The 22,826-nt window shown below is 36.0% G+C and overlaps 1 long non-coding RNA gene across 1 annotated transcript; it reads left to right on the top strand.

Moving 5' to 3' along the window:
* Window positions 1-11,863: 11,863 nt before the first annotated feature.
* LOC140167365 (uncharacterized) lies at window positions 11,864-18,578 on the top strand. Its single transcript, XR_011861051.1, has 3 exons — window positions 11,864-11,988; window positions 16,188-16,403; window positions 18,108-18,578. It is a non-coding gene; the product is annotated as an uncharacterized lncRNA (long non-coding RNA).
* Window positions 18,579-22,826: the final 4,248 nt, after the last annotated feature.

The following is a 22,826-nucleotide window of genomic DNA, read 5'->3' on the forward strand; positions in this document are numbered from 1 at the left end:
CTTTAAATTGTAGCCTGGCCCAGCCCCCCCCCCAAATGGTAAATCCGGCCCTGACTGCACGTTAGGGTGGGCCAAAAACACTTTTTTCTCGGATCGACTTGGAACTCTTACTGGGGTACATACTAGTATTGTGCTGAAATATCAATAATATCGGAGAAAGAATCAACAAAGCAGTAGAATTTCACAAAATCCCTACTTTTTTTGCTATTTCTTACTGTATAACTCTATATAGAGAAATCAGTAGAAACAATCTGGGAAAAGTAGGCATTCAGATGCCATCCTTACCAATATTAAACACTTTGGGTAGTTTGTTTGGACCCTCTAGAACATCACCAAATAGCAAGCAGTCTCCAATTGGTTACCATTATTTTTGCTAAAGACACGCATGTAAGTCAAATATTAGTGATATTTGAGTTGCTATATTAAGGGGTAGGGGTAGCATTATGGAGAATTTCCACAGTTCTACTCAGTCAAATTTCCCAAATGCGGTATTGTTGCACAGATATGAACTGCAGCATTGCCAAAAATAAATGCTATATGATTTTCGGTTATCCATGTTTTGACCAGAAGTCAAAAGGTCACACAGCCTTGAAAATTACTACAAATCAGGCGTCACATGACCCTTAACCCCTGGTCATGTCAGAGCTGCTCTAAATTCATATCGCATGTATTGTTTGTACTTTTGCAGTTCATATCTACCCAACAAGACCAAGATTGTGAAATTTGACTCGGTAGAACTGGGGAAATGCTCCATAATGATACCCCTACCCCTTAATTTAGCAACTCTAATATCATCAATATTTAACTAAATACAAGTCTCTAGCAAAAAATATTGGTAACCAATTGGAGACTACTTGCTATTTGGTGATGGTCTGGAGGGTCTAAACAAACTACCCAAATTGTTTAATATTGGCTATGATGTCATCTCAATGCCTACTTTTTTTCCAGGTTGTTTCTACTGATTTCTCTAGAGTTATACAGCAAGATATGGCAAATAAGAAGGGATTTTGTGAAAATCTACTGCCTGGGCGAAACATGCTCCGATCTTAATGATATTTTAGCACAATAGTAGTATGTACCCTTGTAAAATTCTCCGATAGTTCCAAGTCGATCCGAGAAAAAAGGTGTTTTTCGGCCCACCCTACTGCACGTGTACCCGTGGAATGAAAAATATTCTTCCGTTCAGTCTCACCAAACGGGGAGGTTGATTAAATAATAAACAAGGAGGTTCGTTTCATATTTTTTGTTTTCAGTTTTGATACCTTATAAACATTACTAATAGTGAGTTTCCAATTTGCCCCAGGATGTTTTTATTTTTGATGTCACACAACCGATTGTCTTCAAATGCACCACTTTTAATATACAAATCCTTCTTTCCTACCTGACTCCAATTGTAAACAATAATTATTTATAATATCTCAACCGCGCTAGAGATCATCGTATAGAATTTGAACAGTATTCTTCGTATTCTCTTGTTAATATGGGATAATGTACTGTGGAGGACAGTATAACCAGTATCATACTTTAACACCATGCAATACTACCTGTATTTGGGGACCAGGTCTACCTATTTTATATCGTCACTCTTGCCACTATCAAATGTTTTGGGGTTGGTGTTTTATGCCATGATGTTATCCATTTTTGTTTATTAAGCTGAAGAATCATATTCATTTAAAATTCTTAAGTGACCGTCATATTGTTCTTTTAGATAATGCCGTAACAACATCACCACATCCTTTTACTTCTCCTGAAGGTAAGTTTGACTGTTATATAATCAAGACAAGAGTCTTTAAACATTTTAGAATTTCTCTTTGGCTGTTGCATCATGTTTTATACCCATTTGTGATTTTTTACCACTGGAAACCTCTGGCTACATAATATTTATGTACCAAAAATCCTCCTTTAAATATTTTAATGTATACTATTGTGATTCAATGTATAAGCCTAGAGAAGTTTTTATTTATTTATTTATTTATAACATTCGGCCGAAGCCAGGCTAATCCCAATAGTGCTCAGAGGCTACTAAATTTAAGGGACGCCATCCGGATATGATAGGACAGGGATATGGGAAGAGGTCCGATTTTAGATGCAGGAGGAAAACCGGAGCACCCGGAGAAAAACCTGCGAGGACGAGCATGGATCGGCAACCAAACTCACATGTGGCGCCGCGGGGAATTGAACGCCGGCCACAGTGGTGAGAAGTGAGTGAGAAGACCACTACACTAACCCGCCCTCTCTAAGTTTGCTTGTAGGCCACGCGCATTTCGTTTTTGGGAGCAATTTTACTGGATTTGGTTTTTTAAATGACCCTTAAAATTGTTTAAATATATTTTTCTCATACATATTGTTTGCAAGTAATATGAAATAACAAATAAAAACCAATCTATAATTTTCCTAAGTAATTTGTTTCAATCCTGACTCTCAAACTCTAAAAAAGGATTCCGCAAACAGTAAATTGAACGTTGATCCAATATCCTATATTTCATATAGCTAAAAAATGGAATAGAATCTGTCACTTGTGGTAACATCATGCACCTATCACAGTGCTTACAATGGCGAAAAAAATTGAAATCCTTTTGAATACAGGGACGAAGAAACTTTAGTCTACAAAATGTCAATATGGCTTTAGAATGGTCAGATGTTTTAAATAGTTTCTGCAAGGTATCAGGAAAATGGTTATGGAAGAAATTTCCACGGAAGTGGTGATTGGACGAAAATAACAGTCAAAGATGGCCGACGTCTTGCAAGGATTGGGGGATTCGGGAATTTCAATGGTCACACGGTAACTCCTTAAAGGACATAATGACAGTTAAACACACAATGAACACACAAGACAATGTTTTGATGCGACTCAAGGTGATCCGCTGCCTTATTGGGTAGCCAAGTGACCTTTTCTTTCTTCTGAGTACCCCAGTCCTTGAAGAAGCTTTGTCTTCTAAAGTTGGTAACTTCAATCGTCACATCAATGAATCATTTTCTCACCTCCAATTTGCTGATAACCTTTCAAAAAGCAATTAAACCATTTGAAGACTATTATAAAGGCATCTTTACATCTTTTGTACTAAAGTTTTTGTTCGGCTCTGCATTCAAAAAGATTTCCGTCTTTCCGCCATTAGAAGTACTGGAATAGGTGCTTGATATCACCACAAGTGACACATTGATTCCATCTCATTTATTAACCCAATCTTACTTATTTCATGCAACTTAAAAAATCGACAGGATATCGGATCAATGTTCATCTTGCAGATTGTGATTTTTATTTTTAAAGGAGCATATAACAATAACAGATGTGGAAATAGGAGTATACAGTCAGCCACCTGGACAACCGATTCTTTAGAAATGCTTAGTCGCGCTAAAAGTCGATCGATACATGTTAAAATCAGCACAATTCAGAGATACACCTTTTGCTATGAAATTAATTTTCTCGGTCAAATATAAAGCAATATTTTTTTTTTTTCTTCAGTAATGTCAGTTAAAAACTTGGTGCTTGGATATACATTTTTTTAAATCCTGGTGTTGAAATTAAGCATCAAATTGTATCTTTTAGTGTGATATTTTTGATTTTCATAGGCCTTGAGTTCGCCTGCGAGCTTTTTACGAAATTTAATTTTTAGCGTCTCAAACTAATATAGTTTGCTAAAGAAAGATATTTCCCACCTCTGTAAAGCACATCGTGTGGGTCTATATATTATAGTTTTGTCAGAATTTCCGTTTTATTTTACCCTTTTTCCCTTCATGCTCTGAAAATGTCTAACTCAGTGCTTTTATCTCGTGCGCAACCAGCAGAAATAGTCGATATTTTCATTGTTGTCATCCAGGGCAATTTTCCATTGAAAAGCAAAGATCATGAAGATTGCCCGACTAGCGATTTAGTAGCCCAAATCCCCAATTGGGGTTTCTGGTAAATGAGGTGAATTTTAAAAATTTGCTCCCGTGATAGCCTGCAATTTCAATTTATATGGATTCCATGATTATGAAAACCATTTTGTCTGTATGTGTGTTTGTTTACCTAGGTTAGTCCGTATTAAGAGACGCACGCTTGAGGTTCATGAAAATCCACGGTCCAAACCTAGAAAAATTAGCGTGTTATTATTAGTCCTGGCCCTGTCCTACAGACCCGTATACATTTTTCAAAGAGGAAAGTTTGAAAGTTGATTTGAGTAGGGTATGCATAGGTCTTCCAAATTCTACTAGGTGGAAAATTCCAAACCCGGGCAAACTCTGTATATGGCCATTTTTCAAAATGGCCGCCAAAATGTACTTATGAACCAGGTAAAATGACTATAACTCTGAAACTACTTGACCTAGAGGGGTGATTGAGGTGTTTATCCCCACTAAATCAATGCTGTTTGATTGAATGAAGGGGATTTCATGGATGTCTGAGGTCCAGGACACCTGGAACCAAGATGGCCGCCCTGTAGCAACCATAATCATCATATTAGCCAGCTGATATGACAATAATTCGGAATCTGCTTGACCTACAAGGATCATTGAGGTGTCTATCCCCACTAAAGCAAGGCTGGCTGAGTGAAGGAAGGGGGTTTCGTTGATGTCTGAGGTCCAGGACACCTGAAATCCAAGATGGCCGCCCATAGCAACCATAAATCATCATATTAGCCAGGTGAAATGACAATAATTCGGAATCTGCTTGACCTACAAGTGTCATTGAGGTGTCTATCCCCACTAAATTAAGGCTGGCTGAGTGAATGAAGGGGGTTTCATGGATGTCTGAGGTCCAGAACACCTGAAATCCAAGATGGCCGCCCATAGCAACCATAAATCATCATATTAGCCAGGTGAAATGACAATAATTCGGAATCTGCTTGACCTACAAGGGTCATTGAGGTGTCTATCCTCACTAAATCAAGGCTGGCTGAGTGAATGAAGGGGGTTTTATGGATGTCTGAGGTCCAGGACACCTGAAATCCAAGATGGCCGCCCAAAGCGACCATAAATCATCAAATTAGCCAGGTGAAATGACAATAATTCGGAATCTGACTGACCTACAAGGGCCATTGAGGTGTCTATACCCACTTAATCAAAGTTGGTTAAGTGAATGAAGGGGGTTTCATGGATGTCTGAGGTCTAGGACACCTGAAATCCGCCCGTAGTTACCATAATCATCATATTAGCCAGATGAAATGACAATAATTCGGAATCTGCTTGACCTAAAATGGTCATTGAGGTCTCTATCCCTACTAAATTAAGACTGTCTAATTGAATGAAGAGGGTGTCGCGGTTGTCTAATGTCTAGGACACCCACAATCTAAGATGGCCGCCCATAGTAACCATATAATATTCACATTAACCAGGAGAAATGACAATATCTCGGTAACTATTTAATCTAGAAGAGCAATTAAGGTGTGTAACTTCGCTAAATCAAGTCACACCAAATCCAGATGGTAGTCAAAGCAACCACTATAAACCAAATGAAATGTCATCAATTAGAACCTATGTACCTAATCAAGGCTAGTTTCCATTGTTATCTGAGGTCTTGGACACCTAAAATACAAGATGGCTACCCATAGCAACCAAATGCATATTTCCACAGTTATAACTCTTGCAAATGATTTGACTCGGGTAGAGGTACATGAAATGTCACCCACTTAACCAATATTATGTTATTGATTGTTAATTTTGTTTGTTAATGTTACATTTGAGTAGAGATTTACAGACATGACAGAGGAAAAGGAAGAAAGTACATCTGAGATCGATGGACTTAATCTCCTTATTCCCAAGCCTGCTCATGCTCCTCCAGACCATGATATATCGCTCACGGTGATGTGCGTTAGAAAGTTGGGAAAAATCCTTCATTAGCGAACTATATTACTTTGAAAAGCTAAAAGGTTGATTCAAAAAAAGGCTCGCGGGCAGAGTTTAAGCCTATCAAAATCGAAAATCTTACACAAAATGACTGAATTTCACGCCTAAGTTTAACACTAGGATTTGAAAAAAAAAAAAATAAGCATCAAGCACTACAATTTGACCTGACATTTACTGAAAAAATGAAAGTAGATACCAGTTGTAGTCCTACTGTATATGGCATATTGGATGGTCTAGGGGAAAGTTAGCCCATATTTGCAAGACTATCCTTGCCTTCAAGTTGAAACAAACCTACTCATGTTACCCTCTGGCCATGGGCTGGCCTGGTGTCAGATCCTACCCAGGGAAAGATGACATTCCAATATGCGCTTTTAAACAATGTTGCAATACTTTTGTGTAGTCAGTGGTAGTGTGTGTAGAACTATGAAAAATTAAAGACAGACATAACAACTTTGTTTGGTTTATTTCTGTAGGATGCCCGCCGATTTATAGGCCTCAGAATGGTTCTATTGATCCAGTGAAGAGTTTGTACGCATTCGGTGATGTTATTACGGTATATTGTCGGCAAGGATTTCAACTAATCGGAGACGAAACACTGTTCTGTTCCAGCACCGGGGCGTGGCTTGGACAATCTCCAAGTTGCGCTACCATGTCTACCAAGTCTACTGGAATTCCGAAAGGTATACGAATAATAAAGAAATATTGAGTTCCAGTTAAAATCCTTACAACCAGGTCTATGGAAGACATAACCTTAAATTCTGGGGACAATTCAGGTAACCCCATTTTGAATTCACACTAATTTGTTACGAGTCATTAATGGCTCAAGGCCAAAAACATCTTTCTCCCAAATTTACTTCAATATGCACAACAAAACCCACTGTTTGAATAAATCAACAATATCAGTGTCTTTAATCAAAAATAAAGTAGGTTTTAACAATAATTTTGTGAGTGAATATAAATACATAAAATCAGTCAGAATAAATCAAATACATTATATGTTTAATAATGTTACTTAGCCAGCAACCTACTTCTTGTTGATTTTAAAGTTCTGATATATATCCTGATTCACTTGTCCTGTTAAGATCACTGTTCAGCGAAGCTTTAATTATAAACATTAACCTTTCACATTACAAAAACAAAAATTCCTGGGGGAATTCCCAAAATGATGTCATATTCACTTTACATTCTCAGAGGAATACCCGATCCATAACTAACCCTAACTTTGTTTACTGTGATTACATCACAAAGGGGTTTTCCCAAATATTTTTACACACCAACCCTTGCAAGGAGGTCTCCCATCTCTCATGGAATAACTTGAAAATAAAGAAAAGTAATCAAATTAAATTACTCAGGGTGTGTACATAACACATTGTATTTAAGATTAAGTTCATGTTTTCAATAAGGGGTGTATTAAATCAAAACTATTTAATAAATTTGTCGCGGTTCGTGGCAGGAAATCATTTAAAATGGACTAATTATTGATACTTTTCAATTCAAGGTATTTCTGAAACGAGTATTGTAGTCATTGCTGTAGTTGCAGGATTTGGAGTAATCATGATAATTGCCGTAATATCCATTGCAGTATATTGTAAAAGGTATGGTCAATTGATTTTAATTTTCGCAAATCACACACTATATTTTATAAACGCCACCGCTCTTATAATGATGTCCCGGAATGTTGTTAAAATAAAGCATTGATTTAAGGGTAGACGAGGTATTGTTGGTCGAAGCAACTAAAAAAATCAATTTTCATTATCTAGATCCATATATTATTGAAAAATAACACCTTGATGTTTTGCGAAACATCATTCTACAAATCCTTGCTTAATTTATTGTTGTTAATGAGTTATGTTCGTTTTACAAAAGTGTTGTTGTTTCAGCCCTCTTTACAACATAACTCAAGAACCACAGGACCTACCAAATATATCTGTGATATTTGAATTCTTTTACACGTTCGTTATGTAATGAGCAATGCAGTTTTTGCCAAAGCTCACTACCATTCGAAAGATGCTGTGAATGACCGAATCGCAACAGTTTAAAATAATTAATAACCTTAAGCCCTAACGTCCCAGGTGATACTTGAGCTTCCAGTTGCTTTGCGCATTTTTAATTTTTTGCATAGTTAGTGTTAATACACCACGAGGCAGTGCAGCCTGATATGATGCACAATAAGTAAATTGAACTGTGTCACAATAATACTTGTGATTTCGAGTAAAATAATCATAAAATATGTTAAGATGCAAAGTAGAGCAATAATCTTTCGCGCCCATTTGTTGTTTATTTCAGGAACCAACATCACGAAAACAAGGACCCGTACTACTCTTCTCATCTGCCACCCATGACACGAGATCCCAATGCTATATCAGCGGAGCTCCAACACAATAATACTATAAATGCACCGTATGAGATCCCTCTGGGCGCTCTAGACAATGAGGGTTATGTTCAGTCGGGGGACTACCGGGAGTTGTATATAGAGGTTACTTAACAAGTACTTATAAAGCGATTGAAACAATGGAAAGTCCTTTCAAAGTGGCTTGTTATTTACATTATCAGTCCGGTCCGACTGCCTGATCAGGAAATACTGCCGTGTCAGGCAGCATGTTGCATGCGCAGGCAACATGGTATTCCACAATGTAATGTTCTATTTCAAATAGAGCATCTTATAATATACCGGTAATTCTTGGTTTAGAGTAAAGAAGTGTTATCAATGGATGTACAATCAGTAATATTTGTTCATCAATTTTAGTTAAAATAAAGGTAATTTGCATATTTAAATCAAATTTTTAAAAAACTGTTAGAAATTGTTTTGTTATTTAAATTATTTTCCTCCCGGTGGAATTTTTTTCGCCCGGTGAAAAATTGTCAACTTACATGTAGCTCATGTGTGTCAAAGTAAAATTTCCACCGATCTTTTATAAAATCACCATGAACAATTTACTCCTTAGTCTGTCAAATTCGGAAGGGTTACCAAAGCCTGTGTTGCCTGCGCAGGCAACATGCTGCCTGACTCGGCAGTACTTCCTGATCAGGCAGTCGGACCGGACTGATTATATACTATATAAGTAATATAGTGAGTAATTTTTTATGTTGATATACCCCGTTATATATAGCCACCAGAATAGTTTTAATGACAAGTATTTGACACTCTTTTCGCCACTGAAATGTATTTTGAATCAATCCATGAAAAAGACAATGTTGAAGTCGGGTCCCGTCTCTTACCATGCACTCCTGATCATTTTGACACCGTTTTCATCCAAATCGGCACAAGTGTTTGGACTGGATGGGGGGGTGAATTCTGAAAATCAATATGTTCATCAACAATCATTATTTTATGGCCGATTCTGTTAGATTCGACTAGAAATCAGCGTTGATTGATGGTAAACATAATGAATGGTAAGAAACCAATGAACTAGAATGTATGTATGAGTCATATAATTATGCAAACTTGAGTTATCGTCAACACTTTATACTCCAGCAGTATTGTGATCCCGTAGCTCTAAGGGTTATTGTGCTCCTGAACCACAAATTAATATTTTTAACACCAAAGAATGTATCTCCTGGAGCACTATCTTCCTCTAGCCATTGTGATCCTGGAGTACTCTCCCTGACCAAAACCATTGTGCTGTTCTTGTGCGATAGGAGTTCTGAGCTCCAGGATCACTGTATGTTGCTGTGCTCTAGGAGTACCAAGTGATGACGTTAAATCAATTAATCATATAGTTGGCAGATATAAAAGATGAGTAGCAGATCCATGAATAATTTGCTGTTCCTGAAACAATAAGTTAACTCAAACATTCTACCTTAGATACTTAGATAAACGCCATTTTGAACCGGTAGACCGGTTCATATAATATATACTAGTATTCAGATAATAATATTTTAGGTTGTTTGCTTCAAGGTGGATCGCGTATGCGTAAGTGACAGCGCGTATTGCGTAAATTTGATGTTCCTGAAATAATAAGTATTCATACATACACGCTATGTAACAGCGCGCGTGATTGGTCGAGAGCCGGGTATCCCGGATGTGCGATCACCGGGTAGGGAAAACGAAGATAAATCGTGCTTTTTAATAATGTTACTTGTAATTTTTTGTTATGATTTTGATGAAATAAGAATCACAAAATGTTTGGTATGTATGAACGGGGTTCATTCATATATTTTCATGACTAAACGGTTGTTTATGCCCTCGGGCCGCAACCGGCCCCTCGGGCATAAACAACCGTTTAGTCATGAATATATATGAATGAACCCCTAAATCTTCTACCTTAGATACTTAGATAAACGCCATTTTGAACTTGTAGTCATGGCCATATAATATATTCAGATAATAATATTTTAGGTTGTTTAATGGATCACGTATGCGTAAGTGACAGCGCGTATTGCGGAAATATTGTACGCGTTAACAAGCGTGATGCTATGCGTAGAATATGGCACGACACTTATTCTACGACTCATACTTTATGAAGGACTTGTACGTGTGCTCATGCCAGCACTCAAACTCAAAAAACAAACAAAGTAAACGGTTGACAACGACGGGAATATATTGTCTTCTGCAATAGATAACAATCATTGGTAGCTGCATGATCGTTTGTAGAAAGTAAAAAACTACATTGTTTATAGAATTGGTATATGCAAATAATTGGCGCTACCGCGTCTGATTCCAGTAAAACTACACCGTGAAACTCCAGATCTGACGTGTACCAAAGCGAAATAGCTAACGACTTACATGTGTACGGTGGTCAGTAAATAAAAATGTGATGAGCTCAATCAGTGCCGTTTTGGGATCACCTATTGCCTCTTATATACGACAAAACTTTCAAATTTAACAAAAGTGTGCAAAGAGTAGGCTACATCTTTTAATAAAGTAATTATATAAAATAACAAGAACATATAGTAAACGTCTCAGTGTTTTGCCCTGCGTAACTTAATTATAGTGCAAATTAAAGGTCAGGTCTATTGCAAAAACAAGTTTATCTCTATTCGAAGAGAATAATTATTACATTACAAGTTGACACTCGTTGCAATTTTTTATGCGTATTTCTCCTGAAAAGGAGAAATTGTGTGGGTAAAGTTCAGCCTCGTACGTGTTCTTCCCCCGTTTGGCTGAGGACGTAGGTAAATAAAACGGACACTATATCATGCTCTCATTTACTTGTGTGACAAGTTTGACATTAGCAACATTAAGTTGTACTATTATTTACCATAACAATGCTGCATAACAACATGCAGACTATTGTTCTCATTTCGGAAACAAAGCCAACACAGTATTGTTACTATGCGTTTGCTTTGTAATATTTCATCCAACTGATATCGCACAGGGAAATCAGATACATGAGTTTGTGGACGTTTATATGCTAGTCTCAGATGATCACGATGAAATTCTAAGCTCAAATTATTTATTCATTTTTTAGGCCTAACATTTCTCATGATATTGATATACATATGAATTGTAATATCACAATTTACTAATATACAGGGTGTCCCAAAAAAGAGGCCCCCATTGCGCCCTCTTTTTTTCTCCTATTTTAGAAAAAGTTGATCAAGTATATGTTGGTATGTAAAGAAACCTTTACCCGTTAGCTTTAATGAACCGAAACAATCATTTCAATCGGCTCATAACTTTTGAAGATATGCCCTTTTAAAGAATTCTATCCGTTTTTCACTGTATCATACACTTACACCACTTCTCTTCTAAACCCCACAATTATTACCATAAATTCTTACACAATTATATTTTTTCTTATTTGTTGCATTATTATTTTACACAACGCAATAATAATTAAGCAAGCTTTACATAACAAAAGTACATAAATTAGAGTGGGATAATATAATTAACTTCAGCTGGTGAGTCTGAACTTGAAAACCGTTGGAAATTGTTTAATTGTACATGTAGGTAAAAGGCAAAGGCATGTCAAGTTTAGTGATTGTGAATGAAATCGATGATCCATGCCATGTTATGACTAAGTTAGCTATGCAACCATATAATACCAAAGACCAAAAATGGTAGACTATGTGTACATACCACCAGTCGAATGTATGTCATTGGCAAAGTCTTGTGAATTGCTCTTAGCCCTTATCTACAAATGTAGACATTGCTAAGTGAAATGATGAAGAGGATTCAATCTTTGCTGCGTGTGTTGGTGGTTACTACCGTAGCTGTAAGCTGTAAGTTAATAAATGTTTAGTTTAAGGGTGTTGCCCATCAATTTCATTCAGGGCCGTGTTTGAAAAACGGCACAGCGCATTAGTAAAAAGAATAAAAAATACTAAAATTTACACCGGGTTCGAATAACTGCCAAGGCACTATGAATGCTAAAGATGCCTACTGTGCCACATATCAACACGTTTCTAGTGTATTGAAAATCAGATTTTGGTAGCAATATAGTCACAGAAAGACATATGACTCTACTTGTCTGTTTATTTTTCATTTAATACAAATTAATTTTGATGAATTGAACTGGTATAATATTCTTAGGACTCGTGATAAACGACGATTAATTTTGTAATAATAAAATGAAAACGCTGGGTCATTCGCGACGTCATTGTAATTCACGTCAAAATCTGGGGAGCGACCACGCACATACATGTATACTTGCGCGATCGATACTCAATGATCCAGACAATACCATTTGAATATACCGCCCTTACATGCATCTGCTTGACACATCTGGTCACTTGCGGGAAGATATACTATACCCTAATAGCTTGCAATAGATACCCCACCGTAAATAGCTCTCTTCATTACCCGCTGTGCCAGTATATACGCGTTGTGTACGTAATTTTGAACCATATTTTGTTCAAAAATGATAGGAAGGGACTGTTTTCAGCTAAAATGTTGACTGCAGTAGATGCCCAATGGTATCAGGAAGTATTGCAGAAAGGTAAGCGTACTCATTATTTATTCAAAATATCACATATTTATCAAATCCGAATAGGAAATCCGAAAAAAATGTCAGGTCAAAATTCTCACCCAAGAAATATTGTGAAATAAAATCGATTCAAATATAGGCTCCGTAAGCAACGTCCAATTATTCCCAATGGGGTTTGCTACACGCGTGTATAATAAATTATCATTTTGGGCCGCTAATTTGAGAAGAGTTATGCCTCAAGTTTTAAAATACACCCGAGTGCATTTTTTTGGATTAAAAACCTCGACAATTCAAGACTCTGTAAAAACAAATCAAGAACTATCTGGGATAATTGCAGCTAAGTATACATGATATATGAAGGTTATGATCTAAGCTACCAGATGAATCATTAATTTCATGACTATGATATTTAGTTGTGGAAAAATATTACTTTAATATTTTGGCGGGATCATTTCCCGCCAAAAATTTCATCCAAAAAGAGAAAGTACCCTTAATACAGTGGCGTAGCGTCATAGGGGCACGGGGGCACGTGCCCCCCCATCGATCGCAAAATAAAAAAAATCCCATAGGAAAACTGCCAAAAAACGGCTTGTGCCCACCCAACCTTGGTCGATGCACCCCCCCCCATCTGAAGACCCACGCTACACCACTGCCTTAATAGTACTTGTAGTTTAAGGTTAAACACAATTGATTTTCAAGGCTTGATTCCAGAGGGGCGTAAGTTAATAATGGAAACAGCCATGCAGAAAAGAATGAACTCACGCGTTCAATAGTGTATCAATCTGACCTAGGGCTACGGACAAACCGCGGCTCGTGAGTCATTATGTTGCAGGGATAGGGAAGGGGCGACCATGATAGGACCATATGGGCTGATGGGGGGGGTGATTGTGGGCAGCCGTTTTCGGCAATTTTTCTTTGGATTTTCTAAATTATCCTGGATGATATCTGTCGTGAAATAAATCAATGCTTCTATAGGCTATAATAGGCCTAGTATGCCTATATATATACCCTGATTATGCAATATATATATAGGCCTACAACAATAACTACAACAACAGTAACAAAACCAACAACCAATATTTTGTTAATCTAATTTGTAAAAATATATTCATAGGCCGGGCCTATTAGCGTAGTATAGCCTAAAAATCCCTGAATTATATAATGAAAAAAAACCCGGGCAAAAACAATCAATCGCTGCAGTCAAAAAGAAAGAAACGAACAAGAAAAAAGAAAAAAGTGAGAGAAAAATTAAATAAAATAGATGGAATGGACCACACGTACCAAAGTTTTCCAGCTCAAAACTATAGTATTATATAGTCGAACGTGAGTCCAGCGCGCTAACCGATTGAGCTACTGAGTGATCTGTGAAATCGATTGATCTCAAACTGACTATTATGGAATAGTGCATACCAGGCTCTTATGATAAACAATCTCATCACCGCTGTAAATGTCGGAGGTATCGATGGCGAAAAACCTCGATTTTTGCAAAAGTAGCTTAAATTTGGAGTGAAATTCAAATGGTTAAGGAATCGACATACTTTTGAGAAATAATGTAGGCAGTTAGAAATCAAAATTAATATTCCACAATCCAGATATCGATAATGTAACATAACAGTGTTTTGTGGTACAAGATTCACGAAAATTGTTCCCAAAAACGGGCTAATAAAATTTAATCGGTACTGTTTTTGGTTCTTCCCCATGGCAACATTATTTCTTTGGTCGATTTGTAGTACAATACAAAAAAGGAGAAAACAATCACTCGGCGTAGTTTTATACGGAGCGAATATTTGAAAAAACTGCATGGAACGTGTTTTTGATCTTGTGAACATGGTGCGTAAAAATGATTTAAACGAAGCATTTTCTAACGGATTCTAAAAATGTGTATAAACACACAAAAATAATGTTAAGATACATCCATGCACCAACATTTGACTCACTGCGATATTTGATTGCTGAGAAAACGCGGTTTTAGAGAACAACTTTATACGTCTTTTATACGTTTTTTATACGTTTCTTCGTGTAACCTTAAATGCAGCATAACCTGCTGTCAATATGTTTCTTTGTTGGTGAATGAGATGAAGGGAGGTTTATTTCAAACTCTAATGGTGACCCACAAATCAAATTGCTAGACTTTACATTGATTTAACACACCTGAACAGACACAATGCAATTTGCAGGCAGCAGCTTAATCAGCGCCAATATTACAACATTGAAACTAACAACCCCACACAGTGTCAACACCCTGTATTATAAATATTTTTCCATACTCCGTTGGTGAGCGACGGGCGATTGGTATTTCATCGAACGCAAGAAAAGGAGCCCTATCTGATTGGCTAGAAATCAATCGCTAGATCGCTCAGTGGTAAAGTACAAACTCAAAATGTATTCAATTCTTTTGAAATCAATATTCTATTATTGACACAGATAAAGAAGGTTTACATATGCATTGTGTTATAGAATTGTGATTTAATATTCTCTATAAGCACCTGGATCTTAGTTGAATGGGCTAAACGTGTTCCTTTATGTCATTGTAATTCTCAAACAATTTTGATGAACGGTTTAAAAATCGCTGTTTATTAAATATCTGCTCATTTGAGGGCTAGACGTAAAATTAATAATTGATAGTCGACATACATTTTCCTTGTCAGAAAGATCAGGTAAATGCAAATTCTAGCCATCATAGCTGTCGCTAATTAAGGGAATTTATATAGTACACATATCTATGGGACTAGCATTTGCTGGCGTGAGCTCATAATTTGTTGAAGGCATACACCGGTACATAGATAATAGATTGATATGTAACTTGTTAGTTAATTTGACCATTTGTGTCCCACAACATTTAGTTAGCAACCTGTTTCCTACCTACATGACCTATTAAGGTGATTCTGGATTCCAATGATTATAAAATATGAAATATTTTATTATATAGATATCTGTAAAATACATTACAGTGGCTCACAGAACTGGCGGCAAACCGAACATCTAATATATGCAAATAAGGCAAATATTTGAAAAAATGCAAAGGCAATAAAACTATGTGACTACAACAAGAGAAAATGAAGAGCAGACCAAAGCCAAGACTACAGTGGATACATTCAGAAAATTAACGCCGTGCATTGACTGCCCTAACACAATTTTGGATCCGATAGCAGCACCGATACTTCTGGGCAATACTTTAGTATTTGACGATGGCCTTACTCATCAGCAATTGACAGCAGAAAATGTGAATATTTTTGACCACAAAAAAATCATTTTAAGAGAGGAGAACTTTGGGAGGGTCGGTCGTAAACAATTTTGTTTATTCATTAGTTTTTAAATTGTTCCAATCAATACAAGGTATGTTATGTCAAAGAAAGTATTTATTTTTTAGGGCGGGGGGGGAATTTTTTGAACCCTTTGATTGCAAATATTATGAGGATCATTTATCTAGCAAGTAATATTATGACAAATGGAAGATAAACGATACAGCAAGATTTGTTTGGTTTATTTCTGCAGGATGTCCACCGATCGAAAGGCCTCAAGATGGTTCAGTTGATCCAGTGAAGAGTTTGTCCGCATTCGGTGATGTTATTACGGTATATTGTCCGGAACGATTTCAACTTATCGGAGACGAAACACTGTTTTTTTCCAACAATGGGTCGTGGCTTGGAAAATTTCCATGTTGTTCTACCATGTCTACGATGTCTACCATGTCTACTGAAATTTCAAAAGGTATACGAATAATAACAGCAATAAGTTTCGGAATGGGCTTTTCCAGTTGAAATCCATAGACCTCCTATCATGCCTATGGAAGACATGACCTTAATTCACTGGGGTGTGGATTTCAAATGGAGTCACCTATTCCAGTAACTCCATTTCAAAATCACACTCCTTGTATGAGAGATAAAGTACAATGTTCATGTCTTCCAAAAGGGGTGTATGAATCTCAAATGGAGTAAGCCAATGCGCACGTGGTATCCTTAACGATTCCACCTGTTGTGTTAGTAATCCCGGGTAGTAATCCGGTTTGTCTCAATATTGTATGATCTAAACTATTTAATAACATTGCAGTGGTTCGTCGCATGATATCATTAAAATGGACTTTAATTGAAAAGTATCAATAATTATTATTGATACTTTTCAATTCAAGGTAATTCTGTAACGAGTATTGTAGTCATTGCTGTAGGTGCAGGATTTGGAGTAATCGTGGTATTTGCCGTAATAGCCATTGCAATATATTGTAAAAGGAAGGGCATGTGTTCAAATTATTTTCATTTTCACGAAGCCACACATAAATATACAAGCTGTTCCAGAATGTTGATAAAAATATAGGCATTAATTTAACCCTAACGCCTCAGGTACGTTTTGACGAAAGAAAAAAGAAAGGAAGAAGGAAGATGACGAATGGAAAAGTGTGTTCTCCGGAGCGGTTTAGAACCACGGACCCATCGGATGCTAGATATATAACCAAGATTAGCACACCACGGAGTGTACCTTGGCGGACCAATTGAATACATAAATCCAAAACCCACCCAAGTCCATGTGAAGTGATTTTGAGAAAAAAACCTGTTTATCATTTTAATTCCTTCAGTTAGATTTACCTGGTCAATATGCTAAGTTGTACGTGCAAATGAGTGAGTTAAACTGTATTAGGTATGACGATTAGCATTTCAGGGACTTCGTGGGGTTCATTTTAAATTCTGGACTTGGGTGGTTTTTTTAATCATATACAAAGATAATAATGTTGGAATGAAATTACCACTAGTAAGATAATACAAAATAAAGCACACAGGTATGTATAATGTTGATAAGCATTCTGCCATGTAATATAAACCACACTTTCCTTGATTAAACCCGTTTTTTATTCAAAAGTCACTCTCCAGCAATGAATGTGTTACAAGTGGACTTTTATACATACTGGATTTCAATCAATGTGTTACAAGACTCAAATCATGGACTTGGGTTGATTCTTTCATACATGCTATTTTTCACATGCTCAATAGACACAGAGGATGAATTTGAGTTGTTCTTTCATACATATGACAGGCCTATGTATAGCAACACTTTCCCATGCTTAACTCAATTTGGCCAAAGTATGGACTTGGGTGGCTTTTGTATTCATATATTCAATTGTTTTCTTGTCTTTATGTGTGTTTGGATGATATAATCGGATCACGAGGGATAATTGCGCTTACAATTGCTTTGCGCATTGATGTTTTTATTTATTCCAAAATTAGGGTTACTACACTAAGACGCAGTGTGACCTGATAAGGCACCAGAACCAAATTTATTCGACCTTTGAATGAACCGTCATTGCTGCTTCGATGTTTGCAATTAAGAACTAGCAACTAATTAGTTGTAAAGAACTATCAACTAATTAATATGTTAAAATGCAAAGTAGAGCAATAATCGTTTGCGTCCATTTGTTGATTTCAGGAAACAAAATCACGAACACAAGGACCCCTACTACTCTTCTCATCTGCCACCCATGACACGAGATCCCAATGCTATATCAGCGGAGTTCCAACACAATAACACTATAAATGCGCTGTATGAGATTCATATGGGCGCACTAGACAATGAAGGTTATGTTATTACGACAGGGAGAGACGACCCGGGGGATTACCAGGGGCTGTATACAGAGATTTCTTAACAAGCACTTATAAAGTGATTGCAACTATTGAAACAATGGGAAGTCCTTTCAAAGTGATTTACTATTCACACAGTGGCTTATAAAAAGTAATGATATTAGTGACTATTTTTTATGTTGATATACCCCGTTATAAAGGGTTCACAACAAATAACTCCCCCCTAAAATTACAAAACATTTCTTTTTCACAACTTGACATACATTTCGTTGATTTGAAAAATTTAAAAAGCTGTGCATAAAGGAATCATTTTCCAACCCTCCCAAAGTTCTTTCTTTACAAAATCTTTTTATTTTGGCAAAAAAAAATCACATGTTCCAAAAATGATGCTTTCAGAAAAAGTTGCACTTTTCCACATCCAATACATTTAATGTATGAAAACATTCCCAATATCAATGTTTTGATTGACTTAATGGTGTTTTTAGTTTCTTGTATTTTTATGTATACGATTACCCAGTCACCCATGCAATCATCTTGCAGTATAAAACAATGATTCATTGACATATTCGGGGCATTTCTAGAAGGTTTTATTGAGCCGGTGTTTCAAAAATAGTAAAATCAATTTAGGAATTACAAAACATTTCTATGCATAACTTGACATTCATTTTGTTGATTTGAAAAATTTAAAAACATGTGATTAGAGGGATCTTTTTGCTACCCTACTAAAGTTATCCCTTCTCAAAATCCTGTTGTGTTGGTCAAAAATAATCACATTTGTCAAAAATGATGCTTTAAAATAATGTTGCACTTTTCAACATCCCATAAATGCAATGTAAAAAAACTTTATCGAAATCAATGTTACGATTGATTTAATTGTTTTCTTTTCTTTCACCTTTTTGTCTCTCATTTCTTAGTCACCAATGCGACCATCATATAGTGCAAAATAATGATTCGTTGAAGCTAATTTTGACATAAATGAGGATGTTGAAAAGTGCAACTTTTTCTGACAGCATCATTTTTGGAAAATGTTATTATTTTTGGCCAAAACAAAAAGATTTTTAAAGGAAAGAACATTGGGAGGATAAAAACAATTCCTTTATTCACAGGTTTTTAAATTTTTCAAATCAATGAAATGTATGTCAAGTTATGCAAAGAAATGTTTTGTAATTTTAGGGGGGAGTTATTTTTTGTGAACCCTTTATATAGATAAACCGCCATATCTTAACTGTCATGACAAGTAATACCGAACATGAAGTATAATAGACTTAGCCGAGTCAACGACCTTGCATATATCTTTTAAATAAAATATGTGATGCGATCAGGCAAAATCAGTCGGAACTCGCCAATAAAATTTTTTCACTTTCTTATAGGATAGTAAAGAGCATTTTACAAAGCTAGATTTTGCAGAAAATCCCACTGAAATTGAACAACCGGTTCCAAAGATATTAGCAATTAAAGAGTCTCCAAAACAACAGGAAACAAAAGGATATATTTCTTTGTTTGGCTATATCTCAAAATCAATATTTCCGAGTTCCGACTGATTTTGCTTGATCGCATTACATATATGTATATTAAGGGGTGGGATATGAGCGTTTGGGCAGTATTTTTATAGGACATGCGGCACATCAGCCATATCGAATTGCATTCTGAATATGAAGAATGTCCTCTGATATCAAATATTTTTTTGTTGTTGAAATTCGCGATAAATTTTATGGCAAAATTAAAAATTGATATTTTTGATATTTAACAGTCCTCGAAGCAAATTTTATAAATCTAATGATATGTACTTTAGCTGGGATGAAAAGCCGACGATCAATTAAAAAAATGTATATCTTCAATAATTTCAAATTTCAATAATTTGTCATAAAATTAATATTATATCGCGAATTAAAAAAAATCAAACCTATTTGATCTCAGAAGGTCATTCTTCGTATTCAGAATGCAATTCGATATGTTGGATGTGCTCTCATGTCCCACATACGCTCATACCAAAGCCCTTAAATGACAAAAATAGTTGTAGACAGAGGGAGAGAGAACAATTAAGGAGTGTGTGATAGATTGACAACAAATTGAGGCGCGAAAGCCATTGAATACTTTGTTACAGAACATGTTATCACTTTTCAGAAGTGGCCAATATATTGTTAAGAAAGGCAACAAATTAAAGTTTAAAAACATCCTATTTTTTTGTTAATATTTTTGTAAAACTAAATTTATCTGTAGCTCCTATTACTTTAAAAACATCAGTAGCTCTTCTTGTACATAAGTTAATAACCAAATTGGTGACCTTAAAAACCCTTACACCGCAAAATGTTGCTATTTCATTTAAGTATGTTGAGAGATCTTAATATGACAACATAACACATCACAATAAACCGTTCCTAACTAGCAAGTGAAGTGCTTTACGCTTAGTGCTTAGTAGCGACCAAAGCAAATTTTATTTTTTTTGTTTAGGAAAAAATTATAATAAGGTAAGTCGCCCTCTGTAGACAGAATAAAACACAAGGATGCGGGCGGTTTATAATTGGATGCTTTTCGGCAATATGCGGTAACGATATAATACGATATAAATATTACAGTCTGCGTAGTAATGTTGTAACACCTTAGTTATTCATATAATTCCCAAATAACAACCGGGTTATTCTATTGCCTGGGTTGTCAGTCTAAGTGACATACACCGACGTCCGTGTATATAATTATTTTAACTAAAATATACATAGAATATAACAAAAGTAATGGTTGTGGACAGAGGGTGAGAGAACAAATAGTTAGTGATAGATTGACAACAAATTGAGGTGGAAAACCACTTTTTAGACTGGCAACACATTGACGTGAAAAAGGGCAATTACAATACTTTGTTATCTTTGTAAAATAAAATGTATCTGTAGCTCCTCTTGTACCTGTATATTAGCCATATTGATGACCGTGTTTTGCTGTGCTCCGGGAGCACTAACTATTGACGATAATTGAATTAATCATTATAAGACGACGAAAAACGAAAACCCTGTTCTACGGACAATTATTCCTCTTTTTTATGGAAAATATTGCTTGGATTTCCGTAAAACATGTGTAGAAGTTGTATTTTAATTGCGAATACCAGCTGCGTGAATTGCAGGATTCAAGATGATCACATTTGAAAACATGGGTTGTTTGATTGCTGTCCACTGCCACTTTTGACACAAAACGGCAAATTAAAACGTGCTAATTTTCGTGCATGTTTTCAATTTTTCGTTAAAGCTAACAGATTCATTATAGAAAATAAAGGTAAGATTTTGGTCTTATCGTGTAAAGCTCCTTTTCCTTTAGGAGCCGTTTTATTTGATTTGGTTTATCAAAACGAACATTTTGACACCTCTTTTGGCAAAATCGGAGAACTTTGATGTTTCGACCCCCATAGAGGCAAAAACGTGACCTTTGACCTTTTTGTTTATAACTCAAGAACGGTACATCCTAGATAGGTCAAACTATACACTTTCTGAATCCTTGTGACTAGGGGATACATTGGAATGGTTTTCAACACAATTTGAGCAAGTTTGAAATTTTGACCCTATGCAAAGTTCGATGACCTTTTACGCCCCTTGGGGCCAGTTTATATTTTTGGGAACATCCTGATTATGTTTTAGGGTCATCTTAGGAACCTAAAAATTCTGGTTTGGTTTGGTCCTGTGTGTGTGGGGGGGGGGGGTAGGTGCACAGAAAGTGGTCCTAGCTCCCCGAGTGTAATAAGTGTTACCAACAAACCACTTCAGCAAACAAAAGGGAGAAATTTGTTGCAGTCGCTTTTACATACCCTTTTTGATCACCCATTGATACACTTCCCTAGTTTAAACAACCAGACGCTGTTGGTACAGAAACCAATCTGACGTTCGCGTTGAAATGAATTTGAGCAAGAAATCGAATCGATATTTTTGAAGTTGCCGTTAAAGTTCCAGTAACTTCATTCCGCAAAGTCTCTAATGTATAAAGATGGTTTTGAGTCATTTTCAACTTTAATTTCTCCTTATTTACAACATTATTCACTTTCACAGCATTTTTTAAAGCTTTTTCGGATATAAAATGTATCTATTTATGACAGGTTTGGTGGCACTATTTAGATATGGAAATTACTCTTTCAGGCTTTTAATAAAAATAATTCCTTTTATTTTTTGATCAAATATGGTTATAAAATTTCTTTGGTGCTTGTTTCACCTATTCCACCTGTTTAAATGACGGTATTGATTACCTACCCCTTGCAAATTAAGAATAAGATTTATGATAAATAGCGCCATCTATAGTTTGCATTTTCTTAACAATGAAGCCAATTCTATATACATCAAACAACCGTGGGTACCTGAGGTAAGGTGAGGTGAGGTGAAGAGAGGTGAGGTGAGAGTTTCTGGGTGATATAAAGTTACGAATGGTACTGAAATCAGAGAGGGAAATGTTTTTGATGAGTGACCAACTTTAAACTAGCCAACTTCTATTAAGTTATGTAGAATCTTATAAAATAATTTACGCCTAGGTTTCATTATCATTGAGGTATAGGACTTTTTATTTTTTCGGAGAAGAGCAGGTAGGGCAACTACTTGAT

Source organism: Amphiura filiformis, chromosome 13, assembly GCF_039555335.1.
Source record: "Amphiura filiformis chromosome 13, Afil_fr2py, whole genome shotgun sequence".
In the NCBI taxonomy this organism is placed as follows: Eukaryota; Metazoa; Echinodermata; class Ophiuroidea; order Amphilepidida; family Amphiuridae; genus Amphiura; species Amphiura filiformis.